At 44.0% G+C, this 25,101-nt stretch overlaps 1 protein-coding gene across 3 annotated transcripts in view; it reads left to right on the top strand.

Moving 5' to 3' along the window:
* C1QTNF7 (C1q and TNF related 7) overlaps positions 1-25,101 on the top strand; it is a 127,149-nt gene that overhangs the window by 34,512 nt on the left and 67,536 nt on the right. The window contains exon 1 of one of the 3 annotated variants that reach the window (XM_070458106.1): positions 10,318-10,657. The exons of 1 other annotated variant lie outside the window; for it this stretch is intronic. The gene's annotated coding sequence lies outside the window, so the exon portion shown is untranslated. Of the gene's footprint in view, positions 1-10,317; positions 10,658-25,101 lie in introns of those variants that run through there. One more of the 3 variants, XM_020891232.2, reaches the window with a different exon arrangement.

Below are 25,101 nucleotides of genomic sequence, written 5' to 3'. Positions count from 1 at the left end.
TGCAAAAGAGACGATCAGCAGATAATGTCAAAGGCAGTTACTATAGAATAGCATCCATGCTCTAACGAGGTTTGTTTTCTAGAATTCGTTTGTTTTCTAGGATTTGTTTTCTAGGATTGTCTGTTATCCTGAATTGTGATAACCTCACATATAATAAAAAGTGACACAGGGGCTTCTCCAAATCCTACTTGGAGGTTTTTAGAGCAGGCAGAACACCACCATGGAAAGAAATGTTTTCCGGGCAAGTATCATTCTGTTGTACCAGCGGGCAAACACACAGGGTGCCTACGATAAAAGAAAATAACCAGAATGCTTATCTCACTGACGAGTGCATGACAAATGCATTAGCTTTGAGTTATGGGAAGCAATTAGGCAACCTCTGTAGAACGGATAAAGAATTTTTCCTTTGTCAAAAATTGTGTCTCTTGATTGTCAATGAAAACCAAAGCTGGAGGAAATCTGATATGTCGTCTCCTGGAGCTTTATCCATACCAGAATGTAAATTCACACCAGTGTAGAATGGGATTTCTATCTTTCTTGATACCTTGAGGTATCTGACCTCTCTTTCCAATATATTCAGTGAAACAAACTTGGGATGAGCAAGTAGGTGTTTGGCACCACATCCAGCTTCATACACACAGGGTATGAGCCACAACACAAGTGTCTTTTCAAGGCATCTGTTAGGTAGCAAAGGGCAACTCAAGAGATTTCTCTTTGTCTGGCAGCATCAACAACTGAAAATGTATTCACGTACTTCAGAATCAAACAGACTTGGATTTGATTCCAGGTCTGCTATAGAATAAATGTGCAACAGGAGGCATACTAACCACCACTGAGTATTTTCCTTATCTGTAAAATGAAAATACTTAAATTGAACCAAGAGAAATTGCCACATTTGAAGTCAAGAGAAATCAAATATTCATGATCTCATATGGTTCATCCCATACCTGTGTCACAGGACCGAGTCCAGAATAGAAGACTAAGTCCATGTAAGTTTATGAGTCACAGCTCTATTGTTATATGCGACAGGCACCCAACTCAGACTAGCTTTAGAAAACGGAACATATACCAAATCACCGTAGTGTACACTGTAAATGCCTTTTGATTTTATTGGTCAATTATACATCAATAAAGCTAGAATGTCTTTGAAAGGGGAGAGAATGCATTAGCTCGTAAAACTGGACAATCTAGGAATGGTGTCGGCTTCTGGCATGGCAGGACCCAGGGGCACAAAGGGTGCTCTGTGCCCCCATTCTCTCTGCAGCTCCACTTCCTTCGCATCTGTTGACCTCGTCATACATGATGGGCAGGATGACCAAAGACAGTCTCCACCAAAAGCAAAAGGAACTGTTCTGTCCCAAAGGCTGTCTTTCTTGTGTGACATGTTCAATCCTCAACTAATCACCATTTCCATAGTGTGAGGTGCCAACTACTAGGCTTGGTCCAGCTGGTTGGCTTTCTCACTTCCAGAGAGATGACGGGAGCAAAGGGACCAATGCACAAAGCCTGATTAGAGCCACAGAAGATAGGGAAGCAGCTCCCAAAGAATCCCGAAGTGCTAGGCAGGCAGGGGGAGAAAGTCCACTACAGTATATACAACACTTAGTACAGACGCTGGCAAGCAGAAGATGCACTAAGATTAACTGGAGAGTTTCCTACACTGTAGTCAGAGACGTAAGACAAAGTGATCAACTTTTCTCAATTTGCCCAGGACTTTCTTGGTATTAACACTCTAAATTTCACACCCTGGAAAATTCCTCAGGCCCAAGCAAAACATCTCAATTCATCTGGACTATCCTTGGTTTAAAATGGAAACTCCCACATCTGGGGAATCTCCACGGTCCCAAGAAAACCCAGACAGCTGGTCACCCTGTTCCAAGATGGCACTTGTAAAGTGTAAATCTTAGCTGCGGTTGAGGTCTTGTTGGTACATAGACAGTGGAATATTTCTTGTGTGTGTGCATGCTCAATCACTCAGTCGTGTCCAACTCTTTGGAGCCCCATAAACTATGGCCCACCAGGTTTCTCTGTCCGTGGAATTTTCCAAGCAAGAATACTGGAGTGAGTTGCCATGCCCTACTCCAGGGTATCTTCCCAACCCAGGGCTCGAACCTGAGTCTCCTGCATTGCAGATGGTCTCCTGCATTGCAGGCAAATTGTTTACCATCTGAGCCACCAGGGAAGCCCTGTTAAGTCAGTTTATTAGTTCTTGCATCAATAGAAGAATGATGTGCGTGGTACATCCAAACCCATCGAAATTGTAGGTAAATAGTCCCATGGAAAATGCAACTTTAAATTTTATTTAAAGTTATAGGGTCTGCCCCCTTTTCTTTGCTTTCCCTTTCTGCTTTCTTCATTTTCTTTAGTGTTTATCTTTCCCCCTTTCCTCTTCCCTTTCTTTCTTTCCTTTGTTCCCATCTTCCTTCTTTCTGATCTTCCTCCCTTCTCTCTCTTATTTTCTTCTTTTTCTTTTCCTTTCTTGTTTGGCAATATTGTCACCTTTCAAATAACATGTGATTTAGATTTTGCTTCTGATCTTCAAAGGAGCCGCTATGTGTTGTTTGACTAAAACACGCCAGCCTCAGGAAATACATTTATTGTGGTTAATCCACTAAGTAAGTGGAAACTTCACTGTTGGTTAGGACAAGCAGTACTTGTGCAATTACCATGGACCGGCTTAGCTATCGTGGTCATGATGCTGAATGTGAAGAATGAAAACACCAGGGGTGGGGGAAGCAAAGCAAAGAAGAAGGTGACGCTTGTGAAATAAGGAGCTTGAGACTGAATTCTTTCAAGGGACATTTTGGTTTATATGTTTACACAGGGGTTACATCTACCACTAATGGAAACTGCTGAGATTTGGGAACTCTTTCTCCTTTCAAATCAATATTATCATTAATTAAGCAATGTAAACCAGGAAATCCTTCTTGGTTACAAACTATGCTTTGAAGCCAGGCCTGCATTTGAATGTCTTCAATCAAAACCTTAAAAGTAAGCTTAGGAAGAAAGCAGTGTCTAGTCTTTGAAGGAGAGCTATCATTGGGGAAAACAGAGCCTTCTCAATTAAACTTTGGCAAGGAATGAGAGTTTTGTTGCCCTTATTAAACTGCTGAAGTTCTAAAGAATTAACTCCAATCTTGGAAGCAAATCCAAATGGTCCCACATGACAGGGCTTCCACCTACAGATCAGGATCACAGCCTTGGGACTTCCACTACATTTGGGTTTTCCAGATGACAGCCATCACAGCACTTCCACAATTTTTATCATTATGTAGTACCACTCCTACCATTTGTTTACAAAAAATTTTCCTACTATTTTACTTTTTTAATTAGTTAGACTAAGATGACATAGCCAATGCAGTTCCTTAGGGCTCATGCATAGTAGCATCCACTTACGAAGGCTTTCTTATCTCTCCTTGCTCTTCTTTGGAACTCTGCATTCAGATGGGCATATCTGTTCTTTTCTCCTTTGCCTTTCACTTCTCTTCTTTTCTCAGCTATTTGATAGCTGAAAGTTCATTGCAGTAAATGATGTAATGTGACAATGCTCTGGGCAAAGACAATGGATAGAAAAACAGGCAGAAAAAAACGACCGTTGAGCAGTAATTTTTTCTGAAGCATGGTTAATTTGCAATGCTGTGTTAGAGGGAGCCGAGCGTGGTGCTCTGTGATGACCGAGAGGGGTGAAATGGTGGGATGGGGGGGAGGTTTAAGAGGGAGGGGATATAATTATATGTATGTAACTGACTCACCTTGTTGTAAAACGAAAACAAACACTACATTGCACAGCGATTATCCTCCATTTTAAAAATTAATCAATCAAAAAAAAAGTTAATTTCTGCTGTATAGTAAAGTGGTTCAGTTTCACATATATAGTGAACAGAGATGCTATGAATATAGGGGTGCATGTATCTTTTAGATTTATAGTTTTGTGTGAATATATGCAAGAAGTGGTGTTGCTGGATCATATTTTCAGTTTTCTGAGGAACCTCTGTACAGTTTTCCACAGTGGCTGCACCAATTTACATTCCCACTAACAGTGTAGGAGTGTTTCCTTTTTCCACACTCTATCCAGTGTCTGTTATTTGTAGACTTTTTAATTATGGCCATTCTGACCAGTGTGAGGTGGTACCCCAATGAAAAACATTTTAGTTGAGTAACTGAATGAACATAATGGAATGTAAGAAATAAAACTTAACCACAAGGCTTTAACTATGAAATAAAACCAGAAAATTATCCATCAAACCAATCACAACCAATTGGGAAAAATCACTCCAGGTAGGAATTTAGGATGAGAAATCCTAGTCTTAAACAATCATTGAAAGAACTGTAGAGAATCTATATGTAGGGTCAAATTTCACTGGACTATACAATATGCAAACGAATCCATGAGAAAAGCTACGCTCTGCATAAGTTCTTTGGTCTAGTTAATATTGTTGCACTAATGCCAGTTTTCAGTTGTGATATCCTATTACAGTGATGTGTGATGTCCTTGGGCTTCCCAAGGCTCAGTGGGTAAAGAATCCACCTGCAATGCAGGAGATGCAGGAGACCTGGGTTCAGTCCCTGGATTGGGAAGTTCCCCTGGAGGAGGGCATGGCAACCCACTCCAGTACTCTTGCCTGGAGAATCCCATGGACAGAGGAGCCTGGTGGGCTACAGGGTTGTAAAGGATCAGACACGACTGAGCAGTTGAGCACCTATGCATGCAAGATGTCCCTATTGAGGGAGGCTAGTTTTTGTTTTATTTGGGTTTTTATGCAGCTTTTTTCTAACTTCCTCTGAATTAAAATCATCATTGTAAGTGATTGCTTTGCATTAGTTACTTATAATAACATTGATTATTACATAGTATGTTAGTATAGTATATACACTGATTTGTATATAATTATTTATAAATAAAAAAACATTTTTTTACAAGGGGCTGTGGAACCAGCTTGGAGAAAGAACATGCTATTTTGCTGGAAACACAGAAGGGCAGGATTGCTAAGAAGCCACACTGATGTATGAGTAGAAACGTCCAGAGGTGGATGATGCCAAGCTGAAAGAACATATCCCAGACCACTGATATTTATAACAACAGATGCCATAGATCCATAGATTGATAATCTAGCCTTTGAAAAGGGGATTAGAAAAAAAATTAGACAAAATTTTCAGTTTATAAATAAAACAAATTCATAAATAAGTCAAGTTCCCAATATAGTTTCTTGGTTTCTTCTCTAAGCTATCTTCACCCAAAAGAAATTATAGTAAGCAAGTTTTCATAGGATTTTTCCAGTTTATAAAACAATTCCACATGAACGCTTTTACTCATCCACCAAACCACGCTGAAATAGAAACAGATAATAATGAAAACACTGAATATTCATCTAACTCTTTTATTTACATCATCACATTTCCATGCAACTCACCAGTAAAAGTGTGCGCTTTGTAGTTCTCTAAAGAAAAAACACCATCTCTTCATGTCTTTGTGCATGTGGCTTCTTTAGCTGGTATAAATTTCTCCTGGAGGGCCCTTTGCCTCTTCCACCAAGATGTTGCTTCCTCTTTTTCCTGAAAGAGACTGAGTCTGATAAGATATAAACAGGCGTCCCCAGATGTGCTGCCCTTGGGCAGAGTCCAGAGTTGACCAGCACACCAAGACCTGTTCCTCAGCCGCCTCTCCCGACTCTCGGGACTTAATCCTCGGTCAGCCAAATCTAGCACTCCCATGCAAAATAAAAAGGAGAAGAATAAAGCTGGTGATAGGCAGAGGACTTAATAAAGGTCCCAATTAGAAGGAGCTCTGTCTCAGGCATATACGTGCCAGTCACACAGCTGCAAATGAATCTGGTAGCTTCTTTGTACCATTAACTTTCCTTTAGTCACCTTTTCCTACCGTGTCGGTCTTCATGTCAGTGTTCTAACGGCTACAGATACTTCAGGGGGCAAAACCTTGATGCTCTCAGGGAGTTTACAAGCCAGTAAGCAGACAAATGTTATGCAGATTATCTTAGAACTACTTAGAACTACAAATGTTATCTTAGAACTACTACATCTATGAAGCAACATTTATGAAGTTTTACAAAAGGAAAAAAATCATGAAAGGGCAATTTAGCATAATATATAAGAGAGAGTAAGCGAGAGCTAAGACAGGTGAAGGGCAAGTCAAAGAAAGCATCCTTGCGGGAGGAACACAAGTTGAGTTTGAAATGACGAGGAAAAGATACATCAACCTAGGAACTTCCCTGGCGGTCCAGTATTTACGGCTCTACACTGCCAGGGCAGAGCGGCCAGGTTCAACCCCTGGTCAGGGAACTAGATCCCGCATCCACCAGCTGAGACCTGGTGCGGCCAATTTATTTATTTATTTTTTAAGTATCAACATAAAGGAGGCTGAGAAAGAGAGAGAGAACCTTCTGGGCAGGCTTTCCAGAGCTGTGAGTCTAAGCTCCACGGGGACCCCCAGGGAATCCTCAGCGCTGCCTCTACGCTGCCGTCCTTCTCAGAATGCTTGGGTGACAATGTCGTCTTTCCAGGCTACTGAGCTGGGAACTCTCAGGAAGAAGAAATGGAGGTTCACGGCTCTGATTCAAGGAGAGAAAAAGAGATGGAGGCAGAATGTGTCATGGAATGAGCAAGGCTCTGGTTACCAGAGTTCACTCTTGGACACGGCCAACTTCTTAGCTTTGTGACCTTGGAAAAGGTGCTATGACATCTCATAGTTGTTGTGAGGATTGACTGAGGATAGAAACAAGCAGGACATTGCATCCAGTGTTGAAAAAATTTGTACAACGTGAGAGTGGCAAGTTAAGTTTTATGAGACAGAATGAGAACTGAAGCCAGTGTTTCAGGCAGCTCTGAGAAACTGCCCTGAGGAGGTGAGGGGAGGAGTTAGGATATATTAGAGTTTTGCAACAAAGCATAAAGTTGGGAACATCGAAGATTACCATTAATTAATCTGAAACCAGATATGTCAAGTTAAAGAATTTACTGCTTATCTATTCATGGGAAGATGGGCAGGAGTCTGGGCTCGCTGAAATCATTCCTTGGATATTCACCTCAGTTATCTGGGGCCAGTATCCTGTATTTTCACATCCTGAGTTTCCTCAGGGCTCACCATTGGGAATGGCTGCATCTGATGGTTGCCAGATAGCAGGTATTCTTCTCCTTTCTGATTTCCCGCAGGGCTCACCAGCTCACCTTGATGACTGACATCTTTGTTAACTGATACGGCAGGAAATATTTTATTTCTTGAAATATTCCATTTCTCACCAGTAAGGACTCAATAAATGTTCGCTCTCTTCTCCCACTTTCTCCAGCTCCCATATGCACTGAATATATCCACCACCACCCCTCCCGCAATTTATACACTGAAGTCCTAACCTCCAATGTGGCTGTATCTGGCGTATCTGGAGATAGGTCTTCAGGAGGTAATTAAGGTTAAATGAGGTCATGAGGGCTGGATGGGGGAGCTGATCCAAAAGTACCGCGGCCTTATAGGAGGAGAGAGAGAGAGCAAGATCTCTCCCTCTCCCCTTTGTGAGCAGACACAGGAAGAGGCAGCCATCTGCAACTACGCCTGGGTTCCCATGAGAACCTGACCATGCAGGCACCTTGATCTCAAGTTTCCAGCCTCTTGAGCTGGAACATCAGTTGTCAATTGACATTGTCAATTGCTGGACTTCCCCCGTAGTCCAGAGGCTAAGAGTCCACCTGCCAACACAGGGACACAGGTTCAAACTCTAGATTGGAAAGACCCCCAGTGCCTCGGAGCAACTGAGCTTGAGCACCACAGCTGCTGAAGCCAGTACCCTTAGCACCCATGCTCTGGGACAAGGGAAGCTACCTCAATGAGAAGCCCATGCATTGCAGCTAGAGAGTATGCCCCGCTTGTCACAACTAGAGAAAGCTAGCACACAGCAACGAAAACCCAGTAGAGCCAAAAACAAATTAATAAAGAAAATTTTTTAAATATTCTGTTGTTGAAGCCACTAGCCTGTGAAATTTTGTTATGGCAGCCAAAGCCAACTAAAACAAGTCTCCATTAGAAACTTGCCCTTAACAGATCATCAAGTACAAATCATAACTGCAATGACATCCAACGAATGGATTTATGAAAGGACAAAAGCAGTGAGTGTAATCATTAAACTTGAGCTGGTTTCAGGCTTGAGCATTTTCAAAGGCAGACATGAAAGTGAAGGTTGCTCAGTCGTGTCCTACTCTTTGCGATCCCATGATCGTATGTTCATGGAATTCTCCAGGCCAGAATACTGGAGTGGGTAACCTTTCCTGTCTGCAGGGGATCTTCCAAACCCAGGGATCAAACCTAGGTCTCCCACATTGCAGGCAGGCTCTTTACCAGCTGAGCCACAAGGGAAGCCTCAATTCATTTGGTGTTTGGCTGTGATGACTTCCAAAATAAAGACCCAATCTGGGTCAAGACTACAGATGATGCTTTCCTATGTGGTTGAGCAGAAATGTTTTCTCCTTGTTTTTATTCTTACTGTTGCATGTGAAATGGAGACACTTAGACTCTAAGAAAACAAGTAGTGGCCAGCACGGGGAGACAAGTGTCAAGAGATGGGACGATGGGGGGAAAGGAGAAATATACTCCTTAAAAGGAGAAAAACAAAAAGTCAAGGGCCCGGGATCCCAGGCGGTAAGGAGTGTGAACTGATCCCACAGATGAATGGGACGTGACTGTGGGACCACACCACTGTCAATGTATTCTCTGTGAAGTGCTGTGTTGGACACTGGCAAACACTGCTTTCCAACTTCAAAGCCTGAGCAGGCTGATATGTAGCAGCTCAGTGAAGACCTCATTTGAATCTCACCACAGCCTACAGAGGGCAGCACAGCAGAGAGGGATCGTGTCCTCAGGGATGGAAGTATGGTTTCGAATAGTTAAATGAGGTTCCCATGGCTAGTAAGGCTTCCAGGGTGGCTTGGTGGTAAACAATCTGCCTGCCAAGCAGGATGTATGGATCGGATCCCTGGGTTGGGAAGATCCCCCCAAGAAGGAAATGGCTACCCACTCCCAGTATTCTTGCCTGGGAAATCCCATGGACAGAGGAGCCTGGTGGGCTACAATCCATGGGGTCTCAAAGAGTCAGACACAATTTAGCAACTAAACCACCACCACCACCCATGGCTGGCAAGTGTGAGAGGCAGTGGCCAAGCCCTGCTTTTCTGATTTCAGAACCAGTGTCCTTTCCATGGCAAATGCTAAACTTTGCTCCATCTTGTCATCTGAGCTTGACCTGATTTTCCAAATCGAAAGTTTTCTCCATGCTCCGTCCCATTTTCCAACCTATATTCTCCTCCCTCCAATTCACCTGATGGCTTCTTCTAGCACAGAAAGTAACATTGGTGGAGCATGAGCCTCATAAGAAGAGAAGAGTGTAATGTGGGCCAGGCTGGTGAAAATCCATCATATAGTGCAATTGCTTTCTTCCTTGATGAAACTTATTCACAGCAATCACCATACTACTGGGCTGACCAAAAAGTTCATTCAGATTTTTCTGAAAGATGTTATAGAAAAACCCGAACAAAACTTTTGGCCAGCCCAACATATGACCAAGCAGGGAGAGCTGTTATTAGGATCCCCATTTTGTAGCTGGGAAAACTGAGACAGAGATGAACTAAGGACAGAAGTATCCAGTGACGAGTGTTAAACATCAAGAAAGTGGAAAAAAGGAAAAATGCCGGTCATTCAGGGCGTCCGACTCTTCAAGACCCTGTGGACTGTAGCCTGCCAGGCTCCCCTGTCCATGGAATTCTCCAGGCAGATTCTCCAGTCTACATGGTGGCTTCGAAGGTCAAGAATCTGCCTGCAATGTGGGAGACCCAGGTTTGATCCCTGTGTTGGGAAGATCCCCTGAGAAGTGAATGGCTAATCACTCCAGGATTCTTGCCTGGAGGATTCCATGGAGAGGACTCTGGTGGGCTACAGTCCATGGGGTCTCATGGGAAAGACCAAGAGCCAGATTTCAAACCTTTGTGTCTGTCTTCACCTCCAAACAGGGGACAGAGCTCTGGTCTGATCATCAGGAAGTCGTTTGGTTTCAATCCATCACCTCACCACCGGTGTGGTCCTAGTTTAGACTTGTCACCCCTCGACTTGATCTCCTGCCTCTGTGAACTGAAGGGGCTGGGTGGCCTGGTCTCCAAGAACAATCTCTAAAGAGGTTCATGAGAAAACAGTCACGACCCGCCCTGAAGACCTGTCAAAGATGCCCCTGGTTTTCCCCCAGCAAAAAACATGTGACACCGTTTCACTTGAATTTTATAATTGTAGAGCAAATATCCTCCAGACTCTTTGTGCTGTTTCTCAAGTGCTATTCGGGGAGTGAGCCAACAGAGAGAGGAGGAGATTTGTTTTTGTTTGTGAGGTTCACAAACCCTTCTTTCAGGCTCGATCAAACCATTGGGAGGTCTGTGTAGGCCGCGCATCTCCGCGTTGCGTGGGGCTGGCTGGCCTCTCTCCCCCGCTGCCTCTGCTCAAAGTCTGGGAAGATGCTTTGGAAATAAACCAGGAAATTACTTATCAATCTAAAGCCCCAAAGAGCTATGTGTCCTCCTCACTGCCAAAGGGAAGAGGATTTCACGGGAAAGCTCCGCATCTGTGTGCAGTAGTGTTCAAAGGCGCCGGCTGCCGGAAGGTCTTGCGAGGGATGTAAGTACAGCGTCCCCTCTCGCGATTGAAATGAACAACTGCAGGCTTTTTTCTCCCAGAGATGAGTCTTTTTTGGCTCGCGCGGGTATTCCTCTTTCTCTGCCCTACTCTGAGGGTGAGGGGGTGTTTACTGACCCGGACTTACTCAGTGACACATCTCCTCTGAGGGCTGCTCCTGTGGAACAGAAGAAAGCAAGCAAAAGTCGTCAGAATCGGCTTTGCTGGGTTCATTTTGCAAAAAGCCCTGGACTGGGTAGACACCCTCCCTGCGTGGTTATAGATCCACAAACAAGAGGAGTGTGACGTGCACGTACGCACGTGTGGAGCAAATGGAAGGGGCTCCATCACCTCCCCCAAAACACAAAATTGTCATCGCGTCTGAGCCTAAATAATTCAGGTGAAAGGTGTTCCTTTTGTGTTGTAGGCTTTTTAGTACAAGAGAAAGAAAACATTAGCACTCTTGTGCTCCTGTGGAGAACTGCCTTGTAGCAATATAAACTGTGTGCTCAATTTATTTTTGCAGCCAAATGCTCTACCACTGAGCTATACTCCCCTCAATTTATTTTGGGCTAAGGATGCTGATTTATTTACTTTTATTTGTGTATTTACTTTTATTACTTTTATTTTATTACTAAAATAAATGATAAATACATTATTATTTACTTTATTAAATAAATGTGCCTGTCCCTGCATACGGCTGTAGGGAAGACAATACATTCATTGCAATATACAAATGTAAATATCTAGGCAGTGTTAGTAAAACTATGGGTTTGTATAAATGGTAATTGCATGAATGGATCGCATAGTTTCATAAATAACACATGGCTCTGGAGCATGTGTCTTTTATGAGTATTTTCAGTCAGACTGTGGTTAAGGGCTGGGAAGTCATTGCCAGAATGTAGTTCTTTTAAAAGAAATAGCTCTGTTCTGATGGACCTCTGTTCCATGAGTCTCCTCGGCTTTCCCCGGGACCCTGTGTCCTTTTCCAGGGTCCCTCATCAAGAACCCCGTGGCTGCGGGAACACATGTGGTGCAGAGAGTCATGAGATGGAAGGATGCAAGCTTGGAATGTGAAAGGAAATTCTTCAGGTCTGGGGAACCACGTACTGAGTCTATGCCATGTGTTTGGCACGCTGCTTGCCATGTGTCTCGTGGTCTGTGGAGCAAGTGGCTCTGGTGAAAAGCGGTGTGTTTGGAACCAGAGCACTTGGCAACTTGTCCCCACTTAGCCTCTGTGTGACCCAGTGTCAGTTATTTAACTCCTCTGTGCTTCAATGTCCTGTCCATAAAATAAAGGTAATGACAGTGGGAAACCCAAGTTTGATTCTTGGATCAAAGGAAGATACCCCGGAGAAGGGAATGGTAACCCACCCCAGTATTCTTGCTTGGAGAATTCCACGGACAGAGGAGCCCGGTGGGCGATGGTCCATGGGGTCCCAAAGAGTCAGACATGATTGAGCCACTAACCTTAACTAATTAATTAATTAGCAGCGTTCATGTGAAGCTTAAGAATTAATGGAAGTATTGTTTTCGTCTCTGTCACACATGAGCTACTGTTTTGTTGTTCAGTTGTGTCCAAATCCTTGTGACCCCGTAGACTATAGCCCTCCAGGCTCATCTGTCCGTGGGATTTCCCAGGCAAGAATACTGGAGTGGGTAGCCATTCCCTTCTCCAGGGGATCTTCCCAACCCAAGGATCGAACCCAGGTCTCCCGCATTGCAGGCGATTCTTTACCAGCTGAGCCACAAGGGGAGCCCAGTGAAGGATGGTGATGGTTATCCTCCAGGAGGCCCTCTCTCTATGCCTATTAACTAAAGCAGGTCCCGCGCCCCTGTGTTAACAGTTCTTCAGAGGGTTTGGATGTGCACCAAAGCTGGGCAGTTGCTATTCTCAACATGTTTTGTAAACTGGGCAAAAATGGATCACGACATCTCATACAAACTTCACTTGAAGAAGGTGAAAAGTTCTGTTAAGGACAAGAGGGCTCTTTTCCCCATTCAAATTTATGGATTACCCTGTGGACAGAATCAATGTTATTTCAGAGTATTTACTATCTTGTTTCTATCCCAGTGTTTTCCTCATCTCTTGGCACACATCACCTTCTAAGCCGTGACCATCTGAACTGCTTGTCATCAACCCCTCTGATTGCATCAGTCTCCAATGATCAGCAGAAGATACGTTTCTTTCCCTTTGGAAGCTTTTTGTCACAAGTCAGTACAACATGGTGGAATTCACCACCATATTCGAATAGCATGAGCTGTGTCCCTAACATGAGAAAATGACTCAATCAGCTTTACACAGAAAATCAGCAACATAGAATGTTTACTGTGCTGAATAAAGTATCATCAGATCGATTCCTCTGGAGACTAAGGCAGGACAGAAAGATACAAACCAACAACAGGGGCATGTCATAACCCAGTCTGGGAGCTTCAGATGCCTCAGAAGGAGGCCGCAGAGGGCGTGGGAGAACAGGAACCTCTGAACGTTGAAAGTCATTTCTGGTGATGGCAAACTTCAGGGTGTGAAGGGATATATCCCTGGCTTTGTATTTTGGCTTCACCACTTTCTACCTCCAAGACTCTCTCGTGTGTCACCTTTCAAGTATGTGTAACAGACATAAACATCTCAGCATAGAACCCAGCACAGTAGGTACTCAATGAACAGGGGTTCCTTTCCTCGCCATTGTGGTCCATTCAAGCCACAAATAGTTATTGAGCACTTCAGTTCAGTTCAGTTGCTCAGTCCTGTCCAGCTCTTTTTGCGACCCCATGGACTGCAGCATGCCAGGCCTCCCTGTCCATCACCAACTCCTGAAGTTTACTAAAACTCATGTCCATTGAGTTGGTGATGCCATCCAACCATCTCATCCTCTGTCATCCCCTTCTCCTCCTGCCTTCAATCTTTCCCAGCGTCAGGGTCTATTCCAGTGAGTCAGCTCTTCGCATCAGGTGGCCCAAGTAATATAGTTTCAGCTTCAACATCAGTCCTTCCAATGAACACCCAGGACTGATCTCCTTTAGGATGGACTGGTTGGATCTTCTACTGAGCACTTACTATGTGCCAAGTATTATTGTAGATAGAACAGTAAACAAGAGCCTAAGCCTATGCCTCCGTATCTTTAGACGAGGAGACAACAGAATTACAAATCATAATGTAATCTGGGAAACTGAAAAGTGCTATGAAAAAAATAAAATCTGATCGTGAGACAGAGTGACTAGCAAGGGCAGAAAAGGGGATATTTCTTCACCTAAGGTGGTCAGGCATTGCTTCACTGAGGAAGTGGTAGCACAGTCTGGAATCATAAGGAAAACACCAAAGCCATGGTTAAGCCACTAACTTGCCATGTGACACTAGACAAGTCACTGAAACTTCTTAGGTCTGGGCTTCGTGACCTACAAGCTGCAGAGCTGGAGGAAACCAACAGGGCTTCTGTTAGTCCTGAAAGTGTGTTTTGTCATTTCCTTTCCCTGTCTTGGGATCCTATGCCATGAGTAATTGTATGAAAAAAAAAAAAAAAAGTCCTTGAACTAAACTATACTACAGTTATTTCATTCTTTCATTCCATCTCCTGGGGATTTTTTTCAAAAAGTTTTTCCTAACATAGATAAATGAGTAGGTCCTCAATGAATGAAGATTAATTAATGATTCTTTTCATAAAGCTCAAATCATCACAATTCCTAGGGATTACATTGCTGGAAAAGACAAGACCCACCGTATGGCAGACTTTTAGGGATGAATTGTGTAGCTTCCCAATGACTTCATGTGTGGCTTCAAGTCTGAAATTGCACATATGTCAGTGCAGCCAAGATGCGAAGCTGCCAGAAGTTGGCTGATCCAATGCTCCACTAGCCAAGAGTCATGTGCATGGCTTTAAAAAACAATGCCTGGTCTGAAACATTTCCTTTCTTAAAATGGTGCAGCAGACCTCCTATGGGGCTGAGACGGCATCCATCCAAAGTGAAGGTCACAGTGCAGATAACCTGTACCCGAGGAGTCTTTGTCTCTAAATTCGCCAAATATTTGTGGCCAGAGTATTCTTGGCTGTAATGATCCAGATGACTGTCTAATTACTCCACTTTGCTGTGAGCACCATGGGGTAAACCCCAATCATGGGTCAACAGCTTAGAATGAGAGCTTTGTGTGCATGGCAACCTAAAATGTACAGGTCAATATTTTCGATTCTCAAACGCTGATATTTGGCGCTTAATTTATAAAATTGTGATCTCTCCAAATTGCAAACACATTTTTAAAAGTTGTTTTGAAGATACGGTCCAATGTTAGAAAATTCAAAGTTAGAATCGAAAGGCTGAAGAGTTAGAGCAAAGAGGGTGAGACTGGGACATTGGAGTTAATTAACCGGTAGTAGAGAGAAAGTCGCTCAGTAGTGTCCGACTCTTTGCGATCCCATGGACTATACAGTCCATGGAATTCTCCAGGCCAGAATACTGGAGTGAGTAGCCTTTCCCTTCTCCAAGGGATCTTCCCAACCCAGGGATCGAACCCAGGTCTCCCATGTTGCAGGCAGATTCTACAGGGAAGCCCTTGTAGCAGAGAGAGCTGTGGGCAATTCCGTGATGCTCCTTGAAGCTCTGAAACAATTGTAAGCAGTGAACTGTTGTCCAGGAGGGAGAGCAATGGGGTAGGGAACTACTATTGTGCACTTACATTTTTCAAAGTTAATTTTTATTGGAGTATAGCTATTTTACAATGCTGTGTTAATTTCTGCTGCATAGCAACGTGAATCAGCTATACATGCACATATATCCCTTCTTTTTTGGATTTCCTTTTCATTTAGGTCACCATGAAGCACTGAGTTCCCTGAGCTATACAGTAGGTTCTCATTATTCATCTATTTTACGTGGTTGTTGTTTAGTCACTAAGTCTTACCCGACTCTTCTGTGACCCCATGACCTACAGCCCGCCAGGCTCCTCTGTCCATGGGATTTCCCAGGCAAGAATACTGGAGTGGGTTGCCATTTCCTTCTCTAGGGGGTCTTCCTGACACAGGGATTGAACCAGCGTCTCCTACATTGGCAGATGGGCTCTTTACCACTGAGCCACCAGGGAAGCCCTATTTTATGAATTTTAAAAATACCAATAGTGTATGTGGGGCTTCCCAGGTGGTGCTAGTGATAAAGAATCCACCTGCCAATGCCGGAGATGCAAGAGATGAGGGTTTGATCCCTGGGTCGGGAAGATCCTCTGGAGTAGGAAATGGCATCCCACTCAGTACTCTTGCCTGGAAAATTACATAGGGCAGAGGAGCCTGGCAGACTAAAGTCCATGGGGTTGCAAAGAGTCAGACAGTTGAATGCATACACACACACACACACACACACACACACACACACACACAGTAGTGTATATATGTCAACCCCAATCTCCTAATTCATCCCATCCTCCCTCCACCTCCTTGTGCACTTATGTTTAATGCAAATGATGTTTCAACCTTTTACATACATTAGCTCCTTGCCACGATCCTCCTGTAGTGTGGCTATGTCTCTCTTTATTTTACAGATGAGACTCTGAGATGCAGTGTAGTTGAGTAACAGTAGTTAAGTTCATCAGCCAATAAATGGCAGAACTACAATTTGAATCTAGGGCTGCCTTAGTTCGAAGCCAATCAGCATGCCACTTGACTACTCTGCTGCAGAAAGATAAAGGGCTTTTTAATTCCCACATGCACTACACATCCGATTTAAGTTACAAAACAGAATTTACTGCAAGTTTTTAAATGTTGAAATGGCCTCCTGAGGGAAGAGGCAGAGGATTTGTCTTCTTTGGAGGTCTATTAAAAGCAGATCAGTTATCATATACATCTAGTATGACTCCAGTGTGGTCCTTTCCCAAGGTGAAAAGATAACAAAATGATTCCCCTAGTTTCCTTCTAGTTTTCCCATCCGAAGATGAACTCTATTGCTGCAAGGCAGAAACGGGGGTGATGGGTTTAGTCCCCACTTCCTACTCTCCCTCTCCTGCTCCATGCTGATTGCCTTGGCTGAAGGGATGGCTAGACTTTCTGGAAGAACTGTAGCCACGCAGTCATGGCTAGTCCTTTTCCCACAATTAGGAACGGATCTCAGCTCTCTCCTACTTTGTGCCCAACTACATGAACACCATTCCAATGAATCTATTACCTAATTTGAGCCTGTACTTCCAATGCTTCAGAGCTACAAATCAGGACCAAAGTTGCATAAAAATGGAACATTGTTGGAAAGCAAGAATGTCTTTTAAAATTCTAGCTATTACGTGTATCAGCTAGGATTACATTCGTATTACAAAGCCCAATTTCTTTCACGTGGAAGAAGTTTGCTTTTCTCACATAAGAAGAAGCTGAGAAGTAGGGGATCAAAAGATGGTGGAATATTCACACATCACCAAGAAATCAGGATCCTTTTATATTCCTGTTTCAACAGTGTTATCATGTGACTTTCATCCTCATGAGAGCAAGATGGCTGCTGCAGCTCCAGGCATTGAGTGCATATCCCAGACAAGAAAGCAAAAACCTTCTTGTCAAACTTTAGCTTTTATTTGAGAAAGAAAATCCTTTTCTGGGACTTTTCATATGCCTCTTATTGGCCAAACTGTGTCAAACTGCCACCCTTAGCTGCAAGGGATCTGGAAGTTTGTACTGTTTCCAGTCTTCCTTGCAGAAAAAAGGCAGGGGAGAAGTGGATGGGGATGGGTTGCAAGTGAGCCAACTTACAGTATTTGTCAAAATATATGCTATAACTATGTTTGTAATTTGATACCTACATTACATAAAAAATTTTAGCTGCATCTATTTTAGTACTTGATCAAAAGCATGAAAGTAGTTTTTGAAAAAAAGTGTTAAGTAGGTGGGGACAGCATTCTATCAGAAGTACTACAAAGTAATGGAAAGAAGTGTATCAGATGTCAGATCAAAGTGTGAATCCCAGCTCAATAAATAATTAGGTGTGGAATGTCTCTGGACCTCAGTTTCTTTTATTCAAAATAAGAGTAATAATCGTTACCCATAGTATAGCTTTAGAATTAAATTAAATAATATATAAAGAGTCTGACAGCTAATAGATGTTCAAGAAATAGTCGTTCTCTTCTCTTCTGCTTTGCACCTTTTATTCTGCAAGTGCAAAAACCTTTATAAAACCCAACTCAGCCAAGAGCTGACAGTTGAAGGCTCAACCCTTTGATTGCAAGAAATTAGAACAAAGCCGCTGAATGGTGTGTAGGCTTTCTCAATCAACACACGCCAAGATTCTTTCATTTTGGGCTTCATCACATTATCTTAGCAAACCAGACAAAAATGTCTAAGCAATTTTGTTTTTCAAGCTGCTTCGTTTGCTTCAAAGTGCCATCTGCTTGTGACACGTTACAAAACCCAGTCAACAGAGCCATTTGGTGACCTTTTAAAAAGTGACTTCAGTGTTTGTTACCAAGGGATGTGGTTCCTAGAATTTGTGCAATTTGTTCTGTGTTGTCGAGATGTGAGCTAAAACCCTCACAGAGACATTCAGCTGTTTCAATACATTATCTTCATCTTACCCCAGGAAGCCAGGTTTTAAATTGACTTTCTTTCCATTTTAATTATCTCCCCATGTCACTCCGACCTTTCCAGTCAAAGATGGATGATTAGAGCTTATCACCTCATAGTCACCGCTGTGAAATTAAAAGGAGGAAACAAAACAAACCGAAAAGAGCTCACAGATTTGCAGAGCCAAAATCTATAGCCAGCAGCCAAAATCTGATTTCCGCACTATTTTAAGATGGGGGAAAATGAGAGAATGCAGTTCAAAGCCACGGGTTCTCCTTCACATATGAATTCTGTGACTTTTAACAACCTATTTAAACGTATTCTTTGGATCCTTAGCTGGAAAAAAAAAAAAAAAAAGTGACCATGCCTGCCCCTCCTATCTCACCTGGTTGATAGGAAGATCACTGAGGCAATGTGCTAGCTGTTGTTGTTTAGTCGCTCAGTCGTGTCCTACTCTGCGATCTCATGGACTGTAGACCACCAGGCTCCTCTGTCCATGGAATTTCCCAGGTGAAAGTACTGCAGTGGGTTGCCATTTCCTTCTCCAGGCGGTCTTCCTGACTCAGGGATCAAACCCACATCTCCTGCATTGCAGGCAGATTCTTTACCATCTGACTCACCAGGGAGAGAACCATGTCCACACGTTGAGTCACCTGGCCCCAAAGTAGCTGTGCTTGTACTCAAAGACTCAAGTCTTTACTGGCAACGTCCTCCTGAAAAGTTTTCCTGGAAACATTCCTTTCAAACCCTCCTGACACTGATTACTCTGTCCGTAAAGCCTCAAAACCAGAAAAGAAACCATGGCAACCCCATTGTCCTTATATGTTCCTTGCCCTATTTAGACACTTCTGCAGACACCTCCCCCAAGCCTCTCACCCTTAATGGTCAGTCTCTAATTTCTAGCTGGTCTTGGCTAGAACACTCTAGAAACCAAGGAGATCTGGGAAATTTTACACAAGGTTTGGGCCTTCATTTTGGTGTAGTTAGGAAACAGTCATCACCACCTACTCCCAAGCACAGGATGGCTGGACATACATAGATGCTTTTAGGAGTAACCTTGAAGAGTAGATTTGCCTCCTTTGCCCCTTCTGGTATTGTTCAGTCGCTAAGTCATCTCCTTTTGCGGTCTACAATATGCCATTAACCAACAAATTTTATTTTCCTTGGAAGAACAGAGAGGCATGGTGGTTAGAGGTGGGTCATGGGAGCCAGGTCAAGGTTATTTCAAGGATAGAAAGAGACTTGTGCCTTAATACAGGCTGAGAGCAATCAGCCAGTGGTGTAGGTTGAAGATATAAGGGAATGAGAGAAGGTCATCCAGGTGAAGTGAGACATGGGTTCAAACAAGCACTCCTGAAAGGCTTTGTTGTTGTTGTTCAGTCACTAAGTTGTGTCTCACTCTTTGTCACTCCATGGACTACAGTATGCTAGGCTTCCCTGTCCTTCACTATGTCTAGGAGTTTGCTCAGATTTATGTCCACTGAGTTGGTGATGCCATCCAACCATCTCATCCTCTGCCACCCCCTTCTCCCCCTGCCTTCAATCTTTCCCAACATCAGGGTCTTCCCCAATGAGTCAGCTCTTTACATCAGGTGGCCAAAGTAGTGGAGCTTCAGCTTCAGCATCAGTCCTTCCAGTGAATATTCAGGGTTGATTTCCTTTAGGATGGACTGGGGAAGGCTTGGGCTTGAGCAATCATGAGTCCCGACTCACACCTGTGTCCACTGAGACAGGCAGGATGCAAGAGAGGATGGATGGGAATGTGAGTAAATTAAAGATGGACCTGCGTGTGTGTCTATGCTCAGTCACTTCAGTCATGTCTGACTCTTTGTGACCCTGTGGACTGTAGACCACCAGGCTTCTCTGTGCATGGGATTTTCCCAGCAAGAATACTGGAGTGGGTTGCCATACCCTTCTCCAGGGGATCTTCCTGATTCAGGGATTAAATCTGGGTCTCCTACACTGCAGGTGGACTCTTTACTACTGAGCCACCAGGGAAGCCCAAATTAAGGATAAGAGGGAAATTGAAGGAATCATGACGATGCTCTTTGCTCTTCTCTAGAAGGTTGGAACTGGGACCATAGCTTAAAATCAGGACAGTGAGCTGGTTAAGTGTGTATTGCAAGCATCCAGACAAGTTATTGTAAGAGAGTAAGTAAGCATTAGAAAAAAAATTATATTCCCTTCTTTCTGCTTGGCAGGTTGAAATTGATAGCAAATGTTTGTCTCCAAAAGGCCTCGTATAAAAATAGCCACCAGGACACCACCCATATATTTTGCATTTTAAGTGAAACACGTGAGCCTTCCCAAAACTTTTATTTTAAACCCTGAACCATAAAGACCTCTCTAAACTCATCTCAGTTTTGGAAATAACTTGGCCCAAGTGCAGCCTGTGTCAGAGAAGCCCCTGTGACCACACGTATTCTCTCTCCGTGACCCACGAGTCTGGAGAATGTTCTGGAACTTCTCCAGCAAAGAGGTGCGTGCAGGAGGAGAAGTGCTCTCTTGGAGCTTTGGTGCTGTTGAAATTGCTGCCGACATGACAAACGAGAGGAAGATAATTTAAAACACGGGCTGTTCGCCTGTTCGGCCTTTGAAGCTCTTAATAAGCATCAGCTTTCCCGAGCCAGATCAGGTTCTTCGCTCCCAGACGTTTCAGTTTTAGACCGTCTCCCTTGCATTATTTAAACTCGTAAGGGTCAGTTAGGGGAAGTTTTGTGCTCAGACTTGAGGGGCGGCTGGTGGAAGAAACGGAGCAGGCGGTGGCTTCTGGTGGGAGCTCTGGCTTCTCCTTTCTAGGCCCACCCTCCCCTCGCCCACGTTATGATGGGAAGAGCACAGACAGGAGTGGACCAGGTCTAGATTCAGCTGGGGTTTCAGAAATCCCAGGAGGAGAAATCGCTCCTGAGAACAGGGAAGGAGTCTCGGGTTTCTTGAGCAGCAATTCTCTCAACCTCTCCCTGTCTTTGCCTCTCGCTGTCTCTCTGTCCATCCATCTCAGTCTCCTCCTCTCTCTCCCCCTCCCTCTCTCTTTTTCCCTTTCTCTATTCCCCTCTCTCTCATCTCTTTTTAGAGTTTTTGTTTAATTTGCTTTTGGCCGTGCTGGGCCTTCGTGGCCGTGATGGCTTCCTCCGGGCGCGGTGAGTGGGGCTGCTCTCTCGTTGCAGTGCGCATGCGTCTGGAGGCGCCACGGACTGCAGGGCCCTCGGGCTTCAGGAGCTGAGGCTCGCAGGCTCAGCAGTTGCGTTCCCCCGGGCTCCAGAGCACAGGCTCAGTAGTGTGAGGCCTGGGCTTAGTCGCCCTGTGGCACGTGGAATCTTCCTGAATCAGAGTTTGAACCCGTTTCCCCTGCATTGGCACGTGGACTCGGCACCCCCTGCACCCTCCTTCACTGAGCCACCAGCGAAGCCCCTCTTTCATGTCATGTAACTGAGTAATTACTAGTCTCTTTGGCTTGCCTGTTAGCTCCTGTGGTAGCTCAGATGGTAAAGAATCTGCCTGCAATGCAGGAGACCCGGGTTCGATCTGTGGCTCAGGAAGATCCTCTGCAAAAGGCAATGGCAAGCCACTCCAGCATTCTTGCCTGGGAAATCCCACGGACAAAGGAGTCTGGTGGGCTGTAGTCCATGGGGTTGCAAAGAGTCAGACACAACTGAGCAATTGATACTTGGCTTGCCTGCTAGGATTTCTCGTTACCCCTGCTAGGATTTCTCGTTACCACAAAACCACTACAGTTATAGGGAAACAGGATTAAGAATCCACAAAAGGCTGGCACTATTCTAAGCACTTGGGACAGAGCTGGGAGGAAAGCAAACTCACTCCTGGCAGAGCTCGTTTGAGGGATAGACAGACAAAACACACGTGTGTGTGTATGTGTGTGTGCGCACACACACGTGTGCTCATGTGTCTGCCACACACATCGCACCACAGTGATGAGGACCATGAAGAAGAAAGTGAAGAAAAAGAGGGCAGGTGTGTTGTTTAGACAGATGGGTCAGAGAAGCTGGGGCCATGGAGAGCCATCATCTGAGCTGAGACTTGAAGGCAGAGGAAGGAACCACACCAGCACCTGGGCTGGGCTGTAATGAGCAGGAGAGGAGGCAGGATTGATGATGCTTGGCTCGTTGCAGGAACAGGAGGACACCAGGTGACTGGAAAGAAGCACGTGAGGTGGACACGTGAGGTCAGAAGGGAGTGGCGGTCCAGAGCATCCCAGACCTAGGGCTTTGAGCTTCATCCTGAGGGATGTTCGAAGCTCTTCCCGGGCTGTGAACAGGAGAGTGCTGACAGGTTCGGACTTAAATTCTCCAAGACCACTAGGACCATTGTTCTGAAAATGGACTGGTGGTGGCCAGGCTAGAGAGATGACGTCATCCCCGCTCTGGTGCTCAGTAGACTTGCCAGGACGCTTGTGGTTTCAACGCCAATTGCAGGCACCCTTGACAATTCACAATAAAGTGGACATATACTGAAAGTCTGAAAATCTTCACCTTACAGATTACATCTTACATTAAACCATTCTGCCTTAAGGACAGACAGACCCCATCGTAAGCCCAATCATAAAATGTAATGAAGTTGACTAAGGATATTCTATTTGTGGCATTTTATTTCACCAGCCAAAAAGCTTAAATACCAGACTGTTATGTTCAAACCCAGACCTGGAAGCCAAAGGAAAAAGCTGTCTGTTTGTTTTTGTTTTTCCTGGACTTGCCTTTGCTGGCAATGGGAGTAATATCCCATTGCTTAGAGAGCACGAACCATGCCTGAGTCCCAGCCCAAACCACCAGGGTTTTGGGGTCTTTCTTCCGTGTTTATGACCCAAGCACCAGCTCTAACAAAATGTTCCTTTGCTTGGCCTGTCTCTTTCACGTGAGACTCCTCCAGGGCCCCGTGGAGGGAGACCGACTACAGAAACTGTATAATTAAAGACTTAGATGTGTGTGATCACTCATGGGTCCCCCAAAATTGTGTTTATCAACATTGTCAGCTTTTTTAAAGTTAACTTTCATTGGAAAGACTAATGCTGAAGCTGAAGCTCCAATACTTTGCCCACTTGATGCAAAGAACTGATTCACTGGAAAAGACCCTGATGCTGGGAAAGATTGAAGCCAAAAGGAGAAGAGGGTGGCAGAGGATGAGATGGTTAGATAGCATCACTGACTCAATGGACATGAATTTGAGCAAACTATGGAAGGTAATGAAGGACAGGGAAGCCTGGCATGCTGCAGTCCATAGAGTCATAAAGAGCCAGACAGAATTTAGCGACTGAATGACAATGGTTGCTAGACGGTGTTGTGTTAACTTCTTCTATACAGCAAAGTGAATCAGCTCTATGTAGACATATAGCCCCTCTTTTTTAGATTCCTTTCCATTCCTTTCCTACAGAGCATTATGTAGAGTTCCCTGTGTTGTACAGTAGGTTCTTGTTAATTATCTATTTTATGCATAGATTCAATAGTGCTAGCTTTAATTATTTCATCAACCGATACACATCTCTAATACTCACCAGATGTTGTTCTAAATGCTCTGTTCTCGGAAACCAAAAGCATGAATGAAAATACCTACCCTCAAGCATCTTACATCTTATGAGGAGAAAAGGTGATACAAAGATAAATAAGTAAACACGCAGTGTCAATGAAAAAAATGCACAGCTAAGGACTGTGGCCCAAGAGACAAACTCTCAGATAATTCTGAGGAACTGCTCAGAGGGAGAGAGGGAGCCAGGGTATGTAGGAGTTTCTGCTGTAATCAAACATCAAAAAATTACTGCTAGTCACAAACAAACAACTCGCGTTAATGATTTTGCTGCTTTTCTGCGTACAGGAAGATGCAAGTGTCCGTCCTCATTGAAACCATTTCTGAGCTATGCATCTTAACTGTCTAGGGCCAGCCGCCTGTTTTTCTCCGTGCTGAATCCCCTCAGGGCGTGCCGTCTGGGGTGGCTGCAATGGCTGAGAGCTTGTTGGCCGCGACATCCTGTTTACAGGAATGGCAGGCAACCTTCTTTGTTTACTGAAGTGGCAGGCCACATTTTTTGTTCACAAAAGCATGTTAGATGATGACACATGTGATGGAGAAAATAAAGTTTAAAAGGGTGTGGAATGGTTGCGTTTGCAGTTTTAAGAGTAATGGTCCAGAGAGGCTTCCTTGACCAACTGCAGCTTGAGAGCAAATCTTTAAAAAGTGGTAGAAAATGATGATACACGTGCAGATACAGCTGTAGATGTCAGGGTAAGTGTTGGTGTAGGTATAGGTCTAGATGGAGTTACAGGTTAAGTACAGATGATAAACGAGAATAGAGGATAAATATAAAAAATTAATAAGCAGAAACCTCAATTAAATAAAATTAGGAGACTAGAGGGGAAGCTCTCATGCCCTGCCACCAGACTCCTCTTCCTTCCTGGCGAGGGCTCAGCCAGTTAAAACCACAGACTCTTTACCAGAACCCTCCCAACTTCCTCTTCCTCTGACCTGCAGACACACAAAAGGAAGTCAGAAAGAGAAAAGCAAATATCGTATGTTAACACATATATGTGGAATTTAGAAAAATGGTACAGATGAACCTATTCACAGAGCAGGAATAGAGACACAGACGTAGAGAACAAACATTTGGGCATCAAGGAGGGAGAAGGAGGTGGGATGAGTTGGGGGGTTGAGATTGACATATATACACTACTATGTGTAAAATAGACAACTAATGAGAACCTACTCAATGCCCTGGGCTGACCTAAATGGGAAAGAAATTTTTAAAAAGAGGGGATATATGTATAAAAATAGCTCACTCACTTTGCCATATAGTAGAAACTAACATTACATTATAAAGCAACCATACGCCAATAGAATTTTTAAAAAAGAAGAAAAAAGTCCTTCCCCTGCACACAGCTCAGTGTGGTTTTGCAGAGCACAGATTGCAATTCTCTGCTGATCCCA

This window comes from Odocoileus virginianus, chromosome 29 (assembly GCF_023699985.2).
Source record: "Odocoileus virginianus isolate 20LAN1187 ecotype Illinois chromosome 29, Ovbor_1.2, whole genome shotgun sequence".
Lineage (NCBI taxonomy): Eukaryota > Metazoa > Chordata > Mammalia > Artiodactyla > Cervidae > Odocoileus > Odocoileus virginianus.
Note: the sequence above shows the minus strand (reverse complement) of the source record. Positions and strands in the feature narration are given on the sequence as shown.